At 47.8% G+C, this 23,362-nt stretch overlaps 1 protein-coding gene across 6 annotated transcripts in view; it reads right to left on the bottom strand.

Annotated features, from left to right (window-relative positions):
• LOC144145711 (solute carrier family 35 member G1-like) overlaps window positions 1-22,571 on the bottom strand; it is a 69,933-nt gene extending 47,362 nt beyond the window's left edge. The window contains exon 1 of one of the 6 annotated variants that reach the window (XM_077677399.1): window positions 21,797-22,571. The gene's annotated coding sequence lies outside the window, so the exon portion shown is untranslated. Of the gene's footprint in view, window positions 1-13,291; window positions 13,360-17,483; window positions 17,621-21,796 lie in introns of those variants that run through there. The other 5 variants (XM_077677398.1, XM_077677402.1, XM_077677403.1 and 2 more) reach the window with 5 other exon arrangements.
• Between the last annotated feature and the right edge of the window lie 791 nt (window positions 22,572-23,362).

The following is a 23,362-nucleotide window of genomic DNA, read 5'->3' as shown; positions in this document are numbered from 1 at the left end:
AAAAAAATAAAAACACCGGTTTGTCCCCGTATTAGTTCGCAAAATAGCACTCGATTTTCAACCCCCGATTATAAAAATATATAAAACCCGAAAACGAACAACCCTACGTATATTGCATCTAGAAAGATGTTTTCTCAGCAATGGGTTTGCATACTGTAGTGAAGCCGACTTTAAAAAGACCCTGCAACACTCTTTTCAACTTTTTTTGAAATCTTTAATTCTAGCAGACTTTGGTCATCCAACACACCCAGCACTCTTAGGCAAAAAAAAAAAAACTAAAATAGAAACTAAAATACAGCCGTTAGTCTTAGCGGGCGACCGTTCATCTTCAAGGGGAGTATCTGTGGCAGAGTATGTGCCGTGTGCACAAATGCGGACTAACTGTTCGTCCCCGCCGATCTATAATGAGTAACGGGAAGAGCTTCAGTGCCGTCTTTATCGTAGGCGCCAGCTAAAGCAAAGTCAGAATTAGCTGCTCGTTCCGAACAAATGTCGCATCGGTGTCGCTTTATGTTGCTTCTCACTAGTGCCGGTGTGTTCTTAGGCAGCGCGAATATCGCCAGGGAGGGCAAAATACTTCGTTATTCCGTTCGGGAAACGCGACGCAGAAAGGAGGAAAGTTTGGTTGCATAGATTTGAACGGGCATACTTCAGGCCGACGCTGCCATCACTCTTTTGCGAGATAAGTTTCTGAATGTTTGTTCTTGCTCTGTTAAATTCTGCGCAAGCTTGAGCGGTCACTTATACGAAGAAATGCGGATTCCCTCCGCGACCGTCGTCCACCCTTTGTTCTGAGTAGGCATTGCACTCAGCGGTGAGTTCGTCCTGTCGTAAGCTTTGCTTTGGATAAGAGGACGTGTATTTGTCATGTGCGCGCTTAACTTCCAGCATAATTACCAGCGGCGTAGCATGTTCAGTCGGTTGTCGTAAGGTTTTCGTGACGCGAGAATTGTTCACCTGAATTCGCGCTTGTTTTGGCCGACGGCAGCTTGAGTGACCATGTCGCGTGTGCGTTCCGAGTGCGTGTAAGCTCTTTGTGGCGTGAAATCATGTTTTGTGTGTTAGCGACCCGGGTGGTATTCTAATCCCGTTTTTATGACATTGGAGTGATTTGCTGCGTAATATGTGCTTGGTCGGTGCGGCGCAAATTGAGACTGTTACGAGAAAAAAAATTGCGGCTAGGTAAAACAAGTTAAGACCAGCTAATCTAGTGACCGCGCCGTTGACGTACGTTTGATTCGCAATTTCTGTTATCGCTTTGTTAAATTCGCGCACGTTTGAATGGGCACTTGAAATGCATATTCGCACCGCGACGGCTGACGCCCTTTCTACCGTGTATGCACGGAGGACCGTTAATTATATCTTACGTTTGCATTACAAGTGATGCCGTACATTTGCAGTGTGCGCGCTTGCTTCATCTTAGTAGTCAACGGCGCAGCGTATCCAGTCATTGCGATTTGAACCAAAACACACTGGGCGACTATGTTATTTTCAGTGGACCTATTCTTGTCCAGCAAAGCACTTGTTGATTGATTGTGGGGTTTAACGCGCCGACGCAACGCAGGCGATGAGGCGTGCCGTAGTGGAGGGCTCCGGATTAATTTTGACCACCTGGGGATCTTTATCGTGCGCCGAAATCTCGTACACACGGGCGTTTTTGCTTTTCGCCTCCATCAGAAAAGCGGCCGCCGCGGCCGGGAATCGAACCCGCGACCTTGTGCTCAGCAGCGCAACGCCTTAGCTACTGAGCCACCGCGACGGGTCAAAGCACTTGTTAAATGGGTTTAGTGTAAGCGAGTTGAGCGTGGACACGGCACTGAGCAGATGCGTGAACACGAATTTGACCATGCTACGGTAGAACGATCACTAACTCTCTTCTGCAATGCATTATTGCCTATATTTGCGGAGTGTTTGTTGCGCATCTCAAACTCGGTGGCGTCATTTTTTACCTTCTCAATAGTCACGGATCAATTTGAGCAACAGATATTGAAGCTTGGCGTTAAAAAACTATACCCAAATGCCCCTCCCAGCATTTTTTCTCACAGGAAGCCACGTCAGCAGCACAAGCCACCTGCACGACGTCATTACGGACGTTTGTTCCAATAAAATATCTATTTGGTGGCACCAATTCATTTTTGTGATTTACCTTATTGTTTCCTATTGATAATCATCGTGACATTGGTTCTCTTTCGAATTTCTTTCGGGTGTATTCCTGTGTTAGTGCAATGTACAATTATGCCAGAATATATCCCAGCACAAAACAATTCTGTCCAGGCGCCTCCATTAATAACGGCTGTAAACGACCGCGGCCGGTACAAAAAAAAAACGTATTGCATGATTAATTAACTGTAGTAATTAGTTACATAATTTGTACCTAGAGGAACTCGATCTCTGGTTCGTATGAGAAATAAGAGGCCACAAATCTGTAATTTCAGTTTACCCGACCGATTGATCGCAGTCTTCTCTGGCGCCTATTCCCAGAATTGCAAGCCTGCGTTTTTCACTCAGTTCGCACATGAACGTACGGCCGCAAGTGCAGTTTAGTGTATCCGGCTGTGAAGTCGGGGAAGCAGGGACTTTTCACGTCGCTGTACGTGCACACACGCACAACAGCATGTGTATATTTTTTTAAATATATTCACAGCAGCCTATAACGACATGAAGGTGAAAGAAACATTTCTATTAAAACGGCAAAGCACTCTAAATTGCGCGGAATTAAGGTAGGAGCCGGCGCAGAGTGAACGCCGCTAATGATTCACGACCATCGCAAGAAAGGCGAATGCAAGGACGCCAGCGCAGCGCTCGAACGACGGCATTTGCGAATGAAGAACTCTCTATACTGCCGCGAACCGTGCGCAGGCCCTCTGTGCACTGATTTCACGACCACAGTCACGCGAATGCAAGAACGGAACTACCGTAACAGAGCAGTTTGAAATGTCCACGCTCGATCCTTTCGCATTCACGAGCTATCCTGAGATGTTACAGCATGCCGCACTCGTAAACAAAAACCGCGCTGTGCGTATGCGCCAGCGGCATACACCCCACAAATATCCCCTTGTAGACAAAAATATAAAGCAAACACCCTTACTCAGTGCGTGTTGTTAAAACGGGGCTCTAGAAATCCAATAATGCTACCAAAGAGCGATTGCGGCGCGAAAACAAGAGCGAACTGCACGAAAAACTGCAACGAGCGGCCCGAAGCGTTGCGAGGGCGTCTGCTCTGAAGCAGCCAACAAAAATGGCGGCACCGCCGCGGAGACAACAAAAAAAAATCACGCCATATCCACGGAATGAATGATGATAAGTGGGGCGAAGCTCGAGAGGGGGAGATCATCGGTAACCGTAACTCTCCCGTGAAAGTTCGCCCATCACATCATTAAGAAAGACGTAACACTGTGTGCGTACATTGTACAAATCAACTTTTATTTTCGGAGTCAATGCTCCCAGGCCCAGACCTGGTCAAAGACCCCGCGCCATCGAGGACTACCCCGCACCTACCACAATTTATCACGTAGGATGGGACACAACGGTAAAGAAAGAACTTTTATTTAGGGCGAACTTGTGCCCGAACAAGACGAGAGGAAACGAGCAAAGGTCCTTGCGTCTCGTTCGATCTCCGAGAACGACTGCCTGCGTTCGTGGCGTGATCTCTTGCGTGATCTCCCCCTCGCAGTGCACGTGCGCTCGCGCCTCCGTTGGCGAACACAGACAAGCTCGCGCTCCCGGTGCCGAGTTTGCGCTGCCGGTTGCAGCCGATTCTTGCGCGTGCAACGCGGCCCACTTTGCGACATCTCCGAAAGCATGCGGCGGTCACGTACCACGAGACACAAGGGATGCACAGACCCATGGCTTTAGGAGCTTCGCCCCTAAAAGTAGTGACAGGAAGCCAATGCCGCTGTTAAAGCTGGCAAACGTGAGGGATAGAGCGCTGAACGCGGTTGGCACGGTGTACGAGGAGCACGCGAGAAACGCCGCGTTGCGGACTTCTGACCACCAAGCAAGGCGTGCGCATCGGGCCGACCCTCAGGTTTATATCCACCAGTGGGTCTTCAATTAATTTGGCTTATCTTCCGCACTTCCCGTCTCGGGGGTTTCGCCCTCAATTGACTCCGCAGCAGTGAGTCAGTCGCTCGGTTGTTCTGCTGCTGAGAAGGAGGCAACGGGTTTGATTTCCGCCCTCAGCGGCCGTATTTCGACTTACGGCGAACTGCTAAAACGGATGTGTGCTGAGATTTTGATTCACTTGCTCTGATTTCTTTTCCTCGCACGCGCTCCGCAAAGTCAGCCGGGAGGTCATTGTGTTAACGCGTCCAACATTAAAAGCGGGCGCGGGAAGAGAACTTTCATCGACGGCAGCGACAAAATTTACCAGCCTTTCTTAAAGAAAGTTGAGAGAAGCGCGAAAGCTAAAAGTGCGTCCAACCCTCGGTGAAAGTGCATCCAATAGATCCTCCAACCTTAAACAAACCAAATCGAAAACGAAGAACGAACCGATGCGACGATTTGTTTTTTTGCGCACTAAGTAAACGCACAGACGAATTATCTAAATGTATAACCAGACCTGGTTTATGAGATAAAGGTATGCTATTGTACTCCTCCTTCATGATAGATGCGTGCATTGTCTTATCTAGAACCGTTCCTTTTTCGCGATTTTCGAGTCACCGTTTTGACAGAACGGAATTAAGCCCGAGTTTCACGCACGCGCCGTGAGTCCAGAGATCTTACCAGAGATCTTCGGTCGACCAATTTGTCTATGGGGAAGTGCATTAGGTTTTTGACAGGACACCATGGGTCCCACTAGAAATCTTTCGCTTTAAAAAAATCTAGGGAAGCTTGCACTCATGTGCAAGGCTTTATTCGTGAAGCTGTTGTAGGTGAGCATTGAAAGCTTCCGCTTTAAAAAAAATCTAGGGAATCTTGCACTCATGTGCAAGGCTTTATTCGTGAAGCTGTTGTAGGTGAGCATTGATGGACACATAGTTTCAGTAGCATGCCCTGCCTTTCGGTTCACCGCCTCTTCCTCGGCCATGCGAACCATCCGCGGCCGGGCCATGCCGAGAACTGCGAAGACGTTGCGCGCTCCCGCATGACGGGCTCTGCTACGATACTGAGCGCATGCGCACGCTCCTCTCGAGTGTTGCGGTCACGTGTCTTTCCGTTGTAGAGTGGGTAATGCGACATCTGCGTGACGCCCACGCGATAACGTTCCTCGCGAGGAGTTTTCGGCGTACACGAACCCCGAACTTACGGCCAGTAACAACAGCTCCGCTGTTAAAAACGGTCGCAGGAAGAGAAAGTTCGTCGGCGGCAGTGCAAGCGGACGCGCGGTCGCGAGCGTGTGTGTGCGGGGCCTCGCAATTGTGTGCGGTACCGCAGCGGCATTTGATTGCAAGGCTCTTTGCCCCTGCTTTGTCGCTGCAGCTGGCCTTATCGCTATGCGAACGCCGTGGCTAATAAGAGCAGCTGGATATGCATCCATCCTGACGTCCCGTTTGGCTTTCACAAACACACGGTGAAAATTTCAGCGAAGCTTGTGTCTCTGCTTATCGGAATAAAGATTAGCGTTCTAAGTCAACTGACAAGGCTACAAAAGGTGAAGTACTAAGGAGAGTAAGACATGAAGTGACGAGCCAAAACCACAGAGAAGAAAAAAAATATTTCTCTATGCCAAAACTGGCGCCATACGCGAAAGCATTCCGTATTTTGTAGCGAAAGCTTTCTTATTGGGACCGATGGCGTTCTGTCAAAAAAAACTAATGCATTTCCTCATAGACCCGTTGGTCGACCGAAAAGCTCTGATAAGGTCTCGGGACGAACGGCGCATGCGTGAAACCGGGCTTCCGTTGTGTCAAAACGCATACTTGAAAATCACGAAAAAGGAACGGTTCTAGATAAGACAAAAAGGAGTACAATAGCATACCTTTATCCCTTGAACCACGTATCAGTATACATTTAGATCGTTCATAGATGCGTTTACTTTGTGCGCGAAAAATCGTCGCATGCGTTCATTCTTTGTTTCAGAAAGGTTTAACGATCGATTGGACGCGCTTTTAGCGAAGGTTGGACGCATTTTTGGCTTTCGCGCTTCTCTCAGCTTTCTTTAAGAAGGGATGGGGAATTTATTTTCTATTTTCCTAAAAAAATAACGTGTTCATGTGGTTAACCATTTCTTCTCCAGCAAAGTAAATTTCAGCACTCGCCCCATAGCGACGTTTACGTGCTCTGAATTACTCAATACTTTACTTCCCTTGTTTTATGCTCAGCACACGTGAAGAAAGGGTGGTTCACGGGAAATGTTAGCTACAAGACGGTTGTTGCTACCGCAAGTTGTGCCCACCAACCAACTTCACGTCTATTCGCTCACGCATTCGTCAAGCCAACGCCACACACTCCAGTTAAGAATAAAATACCCCTGGTGTGTCGACCAAGTGTAATCGGTGACAGACTATTGCATATCTGCGAAACACAGGACTTTATCATACTCTGCAAATACTTGAATGCATGTGTGCACATCAACACCATCAAAATCATCGCCAATTTCATCATGACTGATGAGTAAAGCGCAAAAAAATTACACAAAGAAGAAAGGAGGACAACACAGACACCCTTTGCGTAGTTTTTGCGCTTTACTCGTCAGCCATGCAATACCAACTTGCCCAGAAGTCCGCATTATTCATCATCGTTGTTACTCCCCTCGTCTGGCGTAGCAAGCTAGGCATCTTAGCTCCACCAACATCACCAGACGCATTAAAGACCGTTCTCTCCCACCCTCCCCCCTTCTTTTGTCACCAAAATGAAAATAAACGCCGCGGAACTCGAATTCCTGCCAATCACCGGACGAGAAAACGCAGCACGAGATGGGACAGAGGAGGCTTACCGCTTATCTAGGAGGTGTTTGTCAACAGCGGAGTGCGCGCGATCTGGGGCATGGTGGGGCGGAAGTAAGTGCGTGGATAACGTTTATCAAAGTGCCGCATAAGGCAAAGCACCCGGCCTTCTCTTCCTCATCCTCCGTCTGCCGCCCGAGTAACCGCCGAGACGCTTGCAACGCGTAAGCATTCAAAGCGAGTGACGATCATCTTGACGTAGGTGTTGAAGTCAAAAAGTTTTCTCTCTCTCTCTCTCTCTCTCTCTCTCTCTGGAATGGTCGCGTAGAGACAGCGCCGCCTCTCATTCCTCCGGAGTATATTCAGCGTTTATTCAGGCCGGCGCTTCCTTGAGCGTCCTACACCACTATTCTCAGTCGCAAGTTTTAAGAAGGAAGGTGCCTCTACGTCGTTCACCGCCACCGGCTGTTCCCCCGTACGGTGCAACGAACACTCTGCTGCGAGTGTTTTGGGATGTGCATAATAAAGGGGGCGAAAAAAATAGAATGAGCAAACTTGATGTTTTTGCGAGTGTAAGTTGTGAAGCCGAACTCGGCCGGAAAAGCAAATGACTTCATGCAATAAGCGAAATCCTCCTTCAGAAGTCGCGCGCATTGACTCCGCGGGCTCTTCGCAGCGGCGATTGATTGATTGATTGATTGATTGATTGATTGATTGATTGATTGATTGATTGATTGATTGATTGATTGATTGATTGATTGATTGATTGATTGTAGGGTTTAATGTGCCGACGCAACGCAGGCGATGAGGCACGCCGTAGTGGAAAGCTCTGCGTTAATTTTGACCACCTGGGGATCGTCAACGTGCGCCGAAATCTCGTACACACGGGCGTTCTCGCTTTTCGCCTCCATCAGAAAAGCGGCCGGCAATCGAACCCGCGTCCTCGTGCTCAGCAGCACAACGCCTTAGCCACTGAGCCACCACGGCGGGTTCTTCGCATCGACGGAATGATGCCCTACGTGTGCTGTTGCCGTTCTTAGCTCGTGCCGGGCGTGTGGTAGTGCATCCCCCAGTGCAAGACGAAGTCGGACCTTGCACCTAGCCGCACACTGCACGTTGATAACCCAAGAAAATAGTATTAGCGAAGCTACGTACCTCTCGACCTCCTAACGTCTCAGTTTAAAAATATCTAAATTACTAAAACATGGCCCTTACGTGTTTGGCACAAATCCGCTACAAAGAAAACCAGTACGGGACCATGACCAGTTTTCAAGGAAACGCTGTGCGCGGTGCAGTTCGTTACACTTAACTCCGTGGAATGGCGGCGAAGGCGCGCTTTGACGACAGTCACGTGTCTACGCAGCCTCTCGAGTGAAGCGGCGACAGACGAGCGGTGTCACCTACAACCTTTACGAAAATTCCGCCGTTAAAGGGCAGGTCCGTTCGACGCCCACGGGAGCCGAAGCCGCGGCATCGACGGCTGTTGCTTGCGCTACAATCAACACAGCTGCTTAGAGAGCACTTCAGGGCTGTCGTCTGACGCGCAAAATAATGTCGTCCGACGTCAAAACGGATTCGGAATTCGACGCCAGAACGCGGAAACGTCACCAGCTACGCTTCTTGGTGCCATTTTTGGCCACAACCTTCACTGTCTTACTTGCCTAGGCGGCAGTTAAATGTGCGAATTACGCGCATGTTGGACGCAACTTGCATTGTTTCAGACGGGAATAATGCTAGGAATAATGCTACAATACGTGCTTCCGAGAACATTCCCAATTCTCCCATTAATGTTGTCGCGGCACGGAATACACCATGAAAGAAGTATGCCGGCGAAAACGTCTTGTTCAGGTGAAAAGAACGCTACTATGTCATGTTGTATAAGCGTATTAACTACAATTCGTATTGCAGTAAGTTAGCCAATAAAGTTGCAACAAACAAACGGTTTTATTACATAAGTAAAACCTGTCGCAAGGGCGCACCTCCTCCGACTTTGTTGTAGCTACTACTAGTACTCTACTGATTCATTCCATTTCCCTAGGAGCCCACAACCAACACTTCTGGCAAGATTCGAAGCATTGATTAAATACGGTGGTAGGCTGGAGATCGTACGTAAAACAAGCTGAGCCACCTTTACTTACGATAAAAAAACGTGTGAATCTGATTTAAAACACTCGAGTGTACATAAAAATCGCAACTTAGAGCATTTTTACTTTCCTGAGCTCGAACCCAGGCAGTAAGACTCGGAACCAGATATTGTACAATTTCAAAGCAATAAAGGTGGAACAGTGATACCGTTTTAACACTGTATAAGAAGAATTTCAGAATACCGCTAATCTCGAAAATGAACGAGTAGATGACGCTACGTGCTCGTAGGAAGTGTCTATGCTGTACCGTTTACGAAACGGAACGTTGCAGTAGTATACTGTTGATGCAAATTATCTTGAGGATGTGTATTTTGACCTGAGCAATACGTGTAGTGGCGTTCGTCATCCCTTAATCATTGTGAAACTTTTCAATATGAGCATGAATGATTTCTTTCCCGACATTTTAGGATTGTATTTCCGTGGGCGTTCTTCCAACGTCAGTGCTGGAAGCCAGTAGTCATATCCTTGCTGTTGCTCAAGTGGCTTCCCGCCAGCCACTGTTCTCGGCGCTCTTCTGTTTTCCTGTATTTGTTAATGATGTTTCGGGGAAGCAATGAACGCACTCAGGAGGAACTAATAAGGAAGCACTGAACGCGAAGCTAAAACATACTGTAAAAGGAAGGCAGGAAAGTACGTTCAATAAGAGGAAATACCATTCAGAGCGAAAACTGTAGGTTCAAAATCGCTTCATCTTTGCATTGTGAGACCAGAAGTAAAATACTTTTTTTGCAATGTTAAAAACGTAGAAATGGTTTCGAATACCTAATTTATAAAGCGATTTTCGATAGTTTGTGGGCCGTGACAACGCCTTAAATCCGTTGAACACACATCAATGCTTCTGTGTGCATCTGACTTTTAGCGGACAATAACGTCTGTGTCCATACATTGACGTAAAAAGATTATCTTTCACAGAAGAAGCAGTATTTCATACGCACGGGCCAATATGTTAGCATCTTGCCAGCCAAAAATAAACCGTGCGGCAGCGGGGTGCCTGGTAAAGCATTGATGCTAGATCTTTGTAAAGTACCGTACGTGGCAGAAAATGCAAATATATATAAAAAAAGCAAAGTTACAAAAGCTAACCCCGGAGTATACGCTTGACACCGAAAGTTGACTAAAGTGGCAGCCTGGTTTGTTGGGGCTGTATTTTTGAAGTATTTTAGCGTAGGGAACATTTCAAGACTGCATTTCTAGCGCAACGGGCCCTTTCTTTCATGTTTTCGCAGCGTTCATGCGTGCGTGTGCGTCTCTTCTTTTCCGTCATCGTCTTTGGCGCTAAATTATGCGAAGAATTCATGCATAAAGCCCACAAACAAGGGCGTGGCGTAAAGAAATATGGAGTAGTTGTGGGAAGCAAGCGTTAACGGCGTTAATCTGCAAGACAACACGAAGAATGTCGTGAGAGACATCACGAAAAAAAATGGCCGCGTATCTGCTCCTTTCGTTGAAAATGTCGACGAAATACGATAGTCGACTGGCGCTTCTGCCAAGTAAATGTCTCCCTTCTCTTTCTAGCTCACCGCTCATGCTGTTCCTTTCCCGTCTCGTTCCTCCCAAGATAACACGCTAGAGGTTTGCTCAAGTCAATTTAAATTTACCGCGTTCCACTGCTCCAAGCCGGGTGCCTCGATGCCAGCGCTGCTACACTGCGAAACGCGCGTGAATCTAGGCACTGTACTACAATTTTTTATAGAATCACGTTGCCCTACTCCACGAGCGTTTCAAGCGGAATGTTGAACATATCTACTGTGGAACCTTTCGTTGCTGTTGCCGTTTGGTTTTCTTAAATGCCGCCAGGTAGCGCGGGCAACAGCTGGCAACGGTTTTCCGCAGTTGATGTAGTATTTCATTTGCTATCGCAAAAACCAAGCATCCATAACTTTTTAAATAAAGGAACACTGCAAATATCACTTATGTATTGATTTTCTGCTTATATTTGCGCAATGCCTTGTTCTTGTCAACACAGTTGACAAGTATGAACATTGACATCGGACTTAGACGTTTGGATTTGGCTGTGGGTATATAAGACTATTGCGCAGCTTCTGTTTCACTTTGGCTGGGTGGCTGAATCGAGTCACAGACAGACATACAGATATACCAAAATTTCTGTGTTTAAGTAGCCCAAGAAAAACTATCGTCTTTAAAATAGTTGCTATGGTTCAGACTAGCCGCATACAAATTACTGACAATATTACCACGCTTCATTTATGTTGCAAAAGTCTGCCACGCAAAAAAAAAAAGAATGTACAAACATTCCTAGTAAATTGTGTTGTGGGTGGAAAACATACTCCCCTCAGCCCCCCCATCCAATCAACTGGCTGTTCTTATTTTCGTCATTTTATATTTTACCGTTTCTTCTTTCCTCCATCGGACCCCACCTCATCTGTGCGTGTAAACCTCTTCTCTCACCTGTCAGCCAATCAGCGGCGAGTCCCCCCACCTTTCCCCAACCTGCTAACCTCTTAAAGATTCAAGATTTTGGGCATCCCATTTGGTGGCCACAAAATCTTGGACAGCTAGACTAAGAAAGATTTATGGTAAAATATCAAGGGTCGTATGGAAGCGCTGATGACCTTGCAACAACACCTAAAGCATAGTTTTGTACTTACAAAAAAAAAACGTGGTGCATGGTGCGGCCCATACAAGGAGAGAAAAAGTCGCAGGGAACGAGGGTATGGATCTTTTTAGGCCAGCAACAAGCGCACTGCGCTTGCATGCGGTCTGAGGAACAGCAAACCACGCCAGTCGGACAATTCACACGACTATTAAATACGATCAAAATGCGTAGATGGCGCCTACTATACTCGCGAACAAGTAAAAATGGCAATAGCTCAGGTGCGGTATCACTCCGCCTAAGCGACGGACCCGGATGTCAACGGACGGGCGCGTTTTGAAAGGAGACAGCTATGACTGCGTGATATCGTCTGCCTTTTCTCATGTAGTTTGTCTGTCGTCGCTGCGGTAGTTGGTAAGCATATCAAGTTAAAAAAAATCATGGAAACGGCTCGTGCCATGTTCAAAATATTCCCAGTAACGCACTACTTGCGCCGCGCGGAGTAACATCCGGCTTCGGGGATGAAGCACAGCGGCAACTTCCGCCGCCGCACCCCTCACCTCTTTCCAAATTAACCCCTGCTCCTAAGGCAACTCCAATATACTTATTGGGACACGAGATCTTGCCAATGCCTATTTTACCTGTTCAGTAAAATACACGAACATCCGCGTATGGTAAACTTAACCCTGATGCTCACCATGGTGAAAGCATGGACGCTGGGATAGAAGGCTTAAGCACACATGTTTAAAGGAAAGGGCTGGAAACCAAATAGAGAAAATGCGTCTTTGCTTTACGGAAGATCACGCTGATACAGGCTTCGAAAGGTGGCCATACAAATTAAACATGTATAACAATAACTAGTATAGTTAATGTTATTAATTCGTACTTTGTTCCTGTTTACTCACCAGGAAGCAGCGCCTTTCTATTGAACGGATCGAGAAACCATGCATAAATTAAAAGCACTGTCTATGGATGCGTAAGCGCTCTTACGGCGCTTCTCTGATTCACGAACCTCGTGTTTCATTGGTGGCATTGAAGGAACACGTATCTTCTTATCCGACCCATTCAAAGCAGTCGTACCAGCTGAGCCGGGACGCCGTGCGATCGCTGCTTCTGCCTTTTCCGAGAAACAGCTGCTTTCTGGGAAGCATGCTTTCTTTTTGTATTTTTTCCTCTAGGTTACGACCTTGACCCAACAATTGCAACGTCACCATTTTTTACCGCTCCCAATATGTTATTATTACTATTTGATAATCACAACCACCAATCAGTTAATCAGTTATTTTTTTTTTGTATATTCAGCCGCCTCGCCTCACAGAAGGCTTCTTTGCACGCACACCCGCAATGCGAAAAAGGGAGCTTTCACGGCGTCGTGATGAGAACGGTTCTTTCCGTGACCATCTTTTTTATTTGTCCTTATCGGCTGTAAAAAACACCAGTCGCCTACATTTACGCTGTTACAGCGATTGAATGTCTTAACCTCGCCAATTCCGCATTCTTGGGCAGATTCAAGGCGTTACGCTTTTCACGTTAGGGACAGGTTTTGCCGGGGCATTCACCGAATAACGCTTGGGCTTTTACAACAGATCATTGCGAATTATACTAGGAGGGTTATCCGGTGGTAATGATAGCATCAATTACCCGAAGCCCTATTCATACAGGAGCAACCGCGTGAGCGTCGCGTTCCCAAATTCGTACGCTTGCCGTTATGTGGATAAGAACTGCACCCCGTGCGCTCGTAACGCTAGCGCCATCCTATCACTCACGGATTTCCTCGCGTCACCCGATGTCGATTGTTGAGAAGGTTGACGTTCCGACTTACGCACGTCGAGTACAGGTCGCTGATATAGACGCCAACTATCGGTTCCCGATACAGATAACCGCTCGCCTACTGAAGTTCGCCGCAGCAGCACGTGCGCCAGGCAGCTCGATCGCTGCAACTTGAGCGGGCGTTCCCCGATGATACGGATCAACGACGCGCTTTCCTCCGATATAGCGACGCTGGCGTTGGAGGACAACTCTTTCATCCCACATAACAGCGGTCTGCTTTTGTTCGGACAAGCGGGCATCCTGACAGTTGTGATCGTGCTCATGCACAACGATAGTATTTTCTTTTAAGTGCGGAGCACATCGGGGGCTCGGCTTGTCGTCGCAGCTCGTCCGCGGTCACGGCATCTAGCCACCGTGGTCACGCGGCATCACGCACCCAAACAGAGGCTTCGTGTAGATCCCCGCTTCTCCTGGTTGGGATCGAACCCGGGTCCTTCGATTTACGAAGACGATTTCAATCTCATTGCGCCACCGAAGCACTCGTCAGTCATTCGCAAAGTGTTGTGGAGATCTTTGCGCCGCGCTGTTGCTACCGGGGCTGCCGTTTCTAGGCCTAAAAAAGTGCACAGTAAAATTATATAAGAAATAAATCATGAACTAACGCATTAATTACCCTAAATTCATTAAAACGCAATCTGGTGGATCTTTATAGTCCTTACCCGCTGCGGTTGCTCAGTGGCTAAGGCGTTGTGCTGCTGAGCCCGAGGACGTGCGTTCGATTGCCGGCCGCGGCGGCCGATTTTCTGATGGAGGCGAAAAGCAGAAACGAACTGTCTGTTCGAGCTTTCGGTGCACGTTAAGCACCCCAGGTTGTCAAAATTAATCCGGAGCCCTCCACTACAGCGTGCCTCATCGCCTGTGCAGCGTCGGCGCGTTAAACCTCATAATCGATCTTTATAGGTCTTTTCAGGGGCTGCGGCACCCTCTCTTGACTACTTTCGGTATCAACGTCAGGCTGATACTGATACTACTCAAGAGAGGGTGCCACGGCCACTCTGGTGAATCACTGTTGCGCACTTGACAGCTTTCCTATTGAGTGGAACTGCTTTAATTTTTATTTCATTTATTTTAAATATTCTTATTGTTGTAAAGGAGAATAGGTTGTTATCAGCCAGATATTTAAAGCTACAGGAATTATTTTTATTTTAAATATTTCAGAATACTGCAGACGAGGATTACACTAACTGAAAGGACAAAATAAAACACATTTCAACACTGGTGGTGCCAGCAATGTAGAAGAAATAAACATATATCCGGCAAAACCAGCGGGAAGACATATCCGGAAAATAAATGGGCATAAAAAAATTTTATCCGCCTTTGTACAATCGCGTAAGTCTAGCAACGTCGAGAGCTGAGGTGGGAGATGCACAAACATCTGACATGGTATTTCGAAGTGCAATGGAGGCATACGTGCAGGATTTTGAAGTCTTCTTGAAGTGTATCGGTTTTCACTGGTACCACCACCGTGAAGTAATGTTAACTTACCCGCGTCTTCGAAGACGGTGTCGACAGATTCGGTTTGCGTTTAACTACATGCGTCTACAGTGAGACTGACTGTTCTGATCAAGCTTACTGAACAATAATGACGGCAATGGCCGCTTGCCAAAACCTGAAGTCTGCGGAAGTGTCTTATGGACAACTCATGCGCTGTAGTAAGTTAAACCTCTCCTGTTTGTTTTCGAATTTTATTCCTGCCCCAATGTGAGCGCTCATGGTGATGCCCGAGGAATTATCAAGAAACACCGTCTCGTGCGACCAGTGACATATCTTTGCGCAATTTTTGTTTACACGCAAAGGGGGGAAAATCTGAACGGAAAATTTCTCGTGTGAAATAAGGTCGCACCCGTGAGCTCGCAAATATTGTACAACATTTTTTTATACGCACGCATGCAAAAAAAAAAAAAAAATCGTCTGTGACAATATACCCATATTCTCGCCGTGTGTTGCGTTCTTTTGACAACTGTAAGGAAATCGCCCTGGCGTCCACGTTATGCCCACCATATTCCACTGCTATCACGTTTTTTCGTGAATACTCGGATCAAGGTCGGATCGTGAATAGTCGGATTCAGCCCTTGGTTCTGGGACCTCCTTCTGCATTGTCACTCATGTATGCATAATCAACGAACAAATAAACTCTTTTTCTGATTCTGATTCTGATTCTGAAGGTTGGTACGAAGTACCACGAAGTAAACCCCGTGGGGACGTGGACTACTTCGTTGAGGGTGGCATGGTTGAGGGTCGAATGGGTGGACGTTCCTCAATGTACACCCACGCGACCCTCCACCAGAAACGTACAGCAGTAGAACTTCTCCAGAAACTTCCCTTCTGCAGAAACTTCAGACGAGTTTGAAGGGGGGGCTCAAGAAATTCGCTGATGCTGCTGACGATGATGATAATGATGACAATTTCTAAGCTTAAGGACAACTCCTTCTCGATCACCCCTTTTCTCAAATTTTATTCGCGCCCACCTTACTGCCTTCGTTATTGCGACTTGTAGTTCTAGAAACTAGAGCGAGTTTTCTCTCGGTGTCTGAGTAGTTGTTCGCAGAAGTCGGCCTTGGATTTTCCACTTCATTCGTTAATCAAACACCGTGTGTTTTGTGTGACAACTCTTCGCCCACTTCAAACACCCTACACAATGTAATGAGTGCATAACTTGCTCCTTTAGGAAAGAGCAATCGTATACCCTCTGTATGGAACTCTAAATATACTACGCGTGATAAAACCGAGACAGTGAATAAAACTATAGAAAAGAGATCATTTACTGCCCCCTACAGAAGCTGAAAAACTTTTGCGACAGCAATGTTTCCGTTACAAATGATAAGGGGGAAAGAGACGAGGTGACTGGGAAATTTTATAACGACGCAGAAGAATATTTCTTATTATCCGTGTTTGCCCTGAGGAGCTAACATTGTAAGAAGAAATGTAAAGTTCCAGTATACATCAAGACAGTTGGTATTAAAACCATGGAGGTGTCGCACTCTGCTATTTCCGATTCTACCCTCACGCCTCCCAAACTTGCTTCTACCAAACCATCCGCACCCTGCTATCTCTGTTGGCAGAGCTCACAGCCATCCGGGATGGCCTCCAGGCACTGACGCCGACCTTACAGCGCGCCCCAGTGGGTTCCATTCTGCATCTTTATACGGACTCCACGGCGGCGATACGGGATTTACGCCGAGTATCCAACAATTGCGCTAGTTCAAGGGACATCTACGCACTTGTAGACATGTACCCCTGCCCTCTCCGGCTGTTGTGGGTTCGGCGGATAGGGCTTGTCACCCTACGTCTATTCCTCGGTCACTGCCAATGTTAACAACCGGTCCAATAGAAAACTTTCTCCGACGGCGCGCCACACGCACCCTCATCCCACCGTGTGGAACGGACTTGCTTGCTCGCTGGGAAAAGGTTTTGCTGCGCAGGCTTCGCGTTGGAGTGGCGCTTTCACCTGCTGTGACCCGGGCGGGGCCACCACGATACCATGCCCCGTTTTATGACACCTGCCCCTTCTGCACAGCTCCTGCCGCACAAGCTGATGCGGACCCCCTAATATGGGCGTGTCCTGCACTAAACTCAGCCAGAAAGCGACACCTGAGAACTAGGCACAGGCCTCCATCCTGGAAGACCCCCCGACCTTCAACGGTGGCTCTGGGGACACCACCACCACTCCTTTCTTGCCTTCCTCCTAGAGTCGGGTGTCCATCTCTACCTGTAAATAGGTTTTTATGCCAACGGGCATTCTATCGCAAAAAATGAGTCCTGTAGCTATATCAACTACAAAAAAATGACCAAAACAATGCGATCTACTTCAAGATCTCTGTCGAAGTCGGTATTACCGTTGTTTTTCTTTTTCCAGCCTACTTACAATCCTCAAATGTAGTGGCGGAGGCAAGGCAGAAAGATAAGCCCCTTCGAACTTCCCGTCTCCTTTAACTGCTCAGCCTGGACCCGCCACTGCTTGGATGGAGCATAAGTTCTTTCTAGCTACTGAGGGGTGTAGAGGAAGCGTCGAGAGAGCGAACACACGCGCATGAAACACTACAGAGAGTACTAAGCTCAGAACAGTGACGAAACAGACAGGAAGAGTCTTTGAAACAGGCCAAGTGGTCGCCGGAAGTGCGTATTTACCTGATGTCGGGTTCCAACAGCTGTGCCCTGAGGTCGAACGCTTGTCGTACAGTCAACAAACAGTTGGAGGTACACGTCCCCGCTTAGTGCTCTCTCCCGCATGCTGGCCATTCGAATCGGTCCCATCTCGCGCACGCAAAAAAAAAAAAAAAAAAGGGCAAAAGCTGCGCATAGCGGCAGCCTGCGTGTGGGTGAGCGCCGGATATGTGAAAGTGCTTCACTTTTACGATTCCGCCTTGTGCGCTGGTCGCAGCTGCGAGCTCTTTTGCTTTGTCGATAAATCAGCGTACATTGGCCATTAACTGCTCCGTCTTCTTGGTTTTAGCCAACGCCGGCGGCCGGAGAGGGCCCCGTGATTCACGAACACGCGGGACGGCCTCTCGCCCTTCGGAGATCTCGGGGGAGGCAGAAAAGTAAGCAACGTGATGGATGGATACTCACGCCGAACATTTGTGCGTGCGGTCGTTATGGGCGTTAATAAAACGAGGCCTTTACGTTGCTTGCTCGTGTGAGGAGCGCACATATAAAATGCTCGTGTTGCAACAAAACAAAAACAGAAAATACAAAAAAAAACGCGCTCTATTCAAGGAGGCCAAGAAGTTGAATTCCTTGTTTCGAAATTTTTGTTGAAAACAGGTGAGAGGGACAGCCACTTTACGTGCTAGCACTGTGTGGAAATGTGTGTGCAGTGTGTGATACCACGTGACACCACGTGTCACGTGTCTACACAAGCCTCATTATAGCTCCGGCCATTGCCCCAAAGTTTCGCACGTGTAACGCACTGCCATAAAAACCGGCAGCAATAAAAAAAAAACTGGATGCGGGAATCCCGATGCGGCTGCATATGACTCACTTGTTGCCCTTCAAGCCCCAAGCATGGAATGGTGACCCCAGCCTACAAATGGCTTAAAGGGGCTATAAATAAAAGATTCGAGGTTACTTCAGTCGAAAGGCTGCTTTGTCTCGATAGCAATGATTCCAATTTTACCGCGAACTTCGAACAAATAATGGAGATTAAAAAAAAAAAAAAAAAAACGTGAAGTGGCGGCGACTCCCTAGCCACTTTCCGGCCACCCACTTTTCTATGACGTCACAGAATCTTGTTTGCTCCATTGGCGGCTGCCAAACTAACCCACCGCTAAGTCACATTACTGGACGATTGTAGTGATGCCTCCAGTTTCGTTTCATCGCATCGCTTGAATGCTAACGTGAAGTTAACACACTGAAAATTATGTTTTAGTACTTGCTTATATGTCGTCAATAGACTGTACCATCCCAAGCGCGACCAACCATGCCGTATAATCACCCCCCCCCCCCTGGACTCTCTCACCCGCGTGCACAAAGCTCAACATACCTGGTGTCAACTCAAAGGAAACTATCCCTCAACTCTGCCTCCTTCAACTCGCGCTTGCCCACATCGGTAGCCGTTATTCACATATGGCCCACATTTTTACGGACGGTTCATCTACACCTCACAGTAGTGTATCGGGCGTCTACGTTTTGTCTACCGGCCAAGCGCTGTCCTACCGCCTTGAAAGTGCAACCTCATCCACGTCGGCCGAGCTTCATGCAATTAAGCAAGCCCACCGCTACATCCTTCGTCGGCCACCAGCAGAATCGGCATATTCCCGGATTCTAAGACATAAAAGCGTGAGGGTTCCGGCTAGTTGATAATCCATGAGCAACACAGCGCACAAAAAAAAAAAAAAAAGAAGACCGGGGACGAGACGAAGACTACAAATATTGTAGTCTTCGTCTTGTCCCTAGTCTTTTTTCGCGCTGTGTTGCTCCTGGAATCGAAGACAGCGCTTCAAACCCTACGACACGCCCGTTGCTTCAGCCTTCACGACCATGTATCCCGCGACGTCACCTACCTGCACCATCTAGCCTACGTCGCCGGGCATCGTGCGAACTTAAAATGGATAACCGCACACTGTGGCGTTCTCGGCAACGAGAAAGCAGATGAGGCGGCTCGCAGAGAGCGACAACTACGCAATGCAAGGAAATTTTTCTTTACAAAGCACGAAGCTGCAGCGCTAACGAAGCAGCTTGCCTTAGAGGAACGAAACCGCCTCCGGTCTTTCCCCGAAACACATCACCCCTTTCTGTACCATGTAGACTCTGACCTGATAATGAGGCTCGCAAAGCGAATCTCACGTCGACTTGAAACGTTTTACCATCGGTTGCGCCTCAACGCAGCACTTACGAACTCCTACCGACATCGCCTCGGTCGAACCACAAACCCTTATTGTGATAACTGTTGTTTGCCAGAAACTGTTTAACACATCTTATTAGAGGGCCCCGCGTACAGCCAGGAAAGGAACCACCTACCGAAAAAGAACGAGTGCCTCAACAACGGAGTTTTATCATTGAAAGCTCTTCTTGGATCATGGTCATCTCCACCATCCCAGAGAAAAGTATTAGATGCAGTGTTTGATTATTTACACGACATCGGCGTCGCAGCGACAATGTACAACTATACATCGCCATCCTGTGAGACCACCTGGAATTTACGTAACCCACGGAGCATCCCACGTTACCTTATTTTTTACCGCTTCCTTTTTTCCCCTCTCTTTCGCCCTGCTTCCTTTAGGGCCTTTATTTCCTTCACGCCATCCCCGCAGAATAGCATGTAGGTGAATACATGCCAGCAGACATCTCTGTTTTCTTCTAATAAAGAGCTCTCTCTCTCTCTCTCTCTCTCTCTCTCTCTCTCTCTCTCTCTCTCTCTCTTATATGTCGTCACTTGTGCCCATAGTACGTCTCTGTAGCACAAGATGTGAAAGTTTTTCAATACTTCCTGCGTTTTTTTTAATTAAGAAAACTGTAAAAAAAGCAGTAATGGAGCTGTATGACGTACTGAAGCGTAGTGCTTTCAAATTAAACAAAGTCGTATTTTGTTTTCAAGGCCCCCTGAAACAGTTCACCTCATAGCTTTACTAAGATACACCAAATAAGGACACGTAACCCGCTGTGGCATCAGAATCTGTACATGTAAGAATCTTTATGCAGCATTGTTCAAAATAATTCGTACTTTATCTGTGCACGCAATGTCCCTTTATGTAGGGTTGTTCTGGACATAAAAAGCGGCTTAAGCGTATTGTTTAGGATTCTGTCCGCCAGCTCTCGCTAGCCCTCTCGGTTTGGCGATTGAATGTGATCATGGCTTCCATTCAATAAGGCCAGGATTATGTTACGACGCCTTGACGTACTATTATGAGTTATGTGAAAGGGAACACAGGAACGCGCACAAAACACCCTCAGACCCAGCTGTGAGTGATACGCAGCGGCCAGCGTCGGAAACAAAGTGGAAAGGGGGACGCTGTTCTAACAACTGTTTCCTTTCCCGCCGTGCGTCTTATCGGCTGTAGGACGATACCATACTATCGGCGAAATGACGTAAGCTGCTGCTTTGTAGAAATGCCAGCGGGGTGGGAGTGCCAACTGCTGGTGAAAGAGCGCCCTCCTTTCCCCCTCAGTTTTTCACAGCGCAATCCGCGTATCGCTCCGAGTCTGTTTCGAAGCTCTTTGCCAGGCGTTCCTGTGTTCCCTTTCATATTGCTCATAATAGTACCTATCCGCTGAAAAGCCGCTGATAAACCGCAAGGAATTACAATACGCGGACGGAGCTTGCCCCTCTTCGATTCCATTTCACCGCATTTTTTTCCTTAGCTTTTATTTCTATGGTGCGAACTAACGTGCGCTGTCGAGCTCGCTTTCGACATTACGCTGATATCATTTCGTACTTCATGCTCTGGAGCTCCTCTACGGTGGATCGTTTCCAAGTTTTGCTGTTAATTAATGGTGACAATTAATACATTAACGCTTACTCTTGTTGTTATCACTCTTTTGCCCTTATGCGACAGGTGTCATCACATGAGTGTCTTAATAAAGTCACGCGGAGTTCGGCCTAAATTGGAAACACTTGGGCTGTACCATGAATGTAGTGGTTACTGTGCTGTCTGTACCTTTATTTCCACGTGCTAGTCACTACAAGTTATTCAGTCCCATCCTTGTTTATTGAGGAAGGTATGCTCTTAAGTACCTTAATTACAAAGGGAAATAGGGAAGAAGTGGGTGTTCGAAGTAAAGGCAGCTACACTTCAAGTAAAGAAAATAAAAACAAAAAAAAAAAAGATCGCAGTGCAGCCGACGATGTTCTTCGCGGCTTGTAAATCTAGTTCCTGCGTGCTTGCTGTAATGAAACTGTAAACGAAAACAAACAACACGGGCGGCTAAGATCGCCACAACAACGGCTCAGACAACCATAAATAACAAACCAGGCGACAACGCCGTTTTGTTAACAACCTTACCTTACTTGAGGAGCTCCCAGAATCCACTCTCGTTTTCGCTTGAAGTTGTTCCGGAGAGTAGCAACGAGGTTTTTCTCACGCTTTCAGTGTCCTTAACCACGTAATTATTCCACGAATCCGAGCGAAACTGCGCTCTTCGAGGCGGTAGTGAGGCTTGGGCTCGAAGGCACAATTTGTTCAGTGTTACCTTGCCCAAAATACTCTGTCAGGTTCGCTGCTGGTGTCGTTGACAGGCACGTCTGATTTTACAACCGCTCCAAGCTCACCTCCTCGTGCCATGAAACAAAACGACACGGGCATGTAGCGGCACACATTCCACCATGTCTGTAACAAGCAAGTCGTTCCTCTTTTCCAACCCTTGTCACAAACCGAAGCCGGGGACGCAGTCTCCGGAGTGCTGCACGAAATGTTGCGGACGCAGAACACGTTTATAGGAACGTCGCGGTCACGATCGGATGTGGCCTCACACGCGCGCAGCGCATGCGTTTATCAAATCCAGACTCGCTGTCCGTTGGATGTTCCGCCGTCTTCTATTCGGCCGCCGTCGATGACATGAGGTACTGGTCTCGTAAATCGGCGCACGTGGCACCGTTGCCGCATGGGGTGCGAACTTTGGCTAACTTGCTTTTCAAAGGCGGCGACGAGGTTCGTTCGCCGGAGGTGTACGACGCACGGGACAGCGGTCGGGAAAGCCAACTACTTACACGGCGGGTGCGGCTCGCCGTGCAGTCGTCGCGTTTGAACCGAGGCTTTTTCCGTGCGCTGCGCGCAGCTTCGGATGTGGAGAGGAGGTCTCTCCGGTCGCGATGGCCGGAGTTGAGCCGGAGAGAAGGCCCTATCTCATACGGGGGAGAGAACAGTTAGCGGCGCTCGCCGACATGTGCCGTTCGGCGGGAACTGTAGTACAGTGAAGCGCAGAGAAAATACTCTAAACGCGTGTTCGCGTTGTGAAAGCATGCCGCCGCCAGGGGGAAGAACAAAACGACCTCCTCCTCTTGGCGGCGGCTTTAAAACAGCCATTCATCGGCAATTTTGCGCTCACCTGTCGACGAGGGGATGGAGGGGAGTGGGAGGGCGCGATCCGAACGTTTTCTTAGTTAGCACTGTCAAAGGTGTACTTGTGTAACCTCTTCCCCTACCCTTCCCTGGAAGGTCAGCATGAATACGCCACTGCCGAACTTTCATACGAGAGCTAAGTAAAAGAATGTGAACCTCCTCCAAGGAAGCACCTCGTGAGAACGACTTAGAAGGCAAAATGTGGGCCATCTTTGCATCACCTCTTCCCTCTTAGGTCATATTGCCATCCTTATTGGATGAATTCATTCATTCATTCATTCATTCATTCATTCGGGCTATGATGAGGTGCGGGCTCCTTACTAGTTTTGTCCACCCATGCTTGTTTAAAGTTTTTATCAAACGTCATCTGGGCCACGGGCAATCATTATGCGCATTGTTTTTATTATAGGCACACATGGCTATATGTGGGGCTGTGAGCTGATGATACAAAGCGCTTATGGGTGTGAATGTGTGAAGGTAGCAAATTTGCTACGAAGAGTCGAGCCATGG

The sequence above is a fragment of the Haemaphysalis longicornis genome, unplaced genomic scaffold, assembly GCF_048455015.1.
Source record: "Haemaphysalis longicornis isolate Haplotype H1 unplaced genomic scaffold, Haemaphysalis longicornis Haplotype H1 scaffold_7, whole genome shotgun sequence".
NCBI lineage: Eukaryota > Metazoa > Arthropoda > Arachnida > Ixodida > Ixodidae > Haemaphysalis > Haemaphysalis longicornis.
This window is presented reverse-complemented; position numbering and strand designations above follow the sequence as displayed.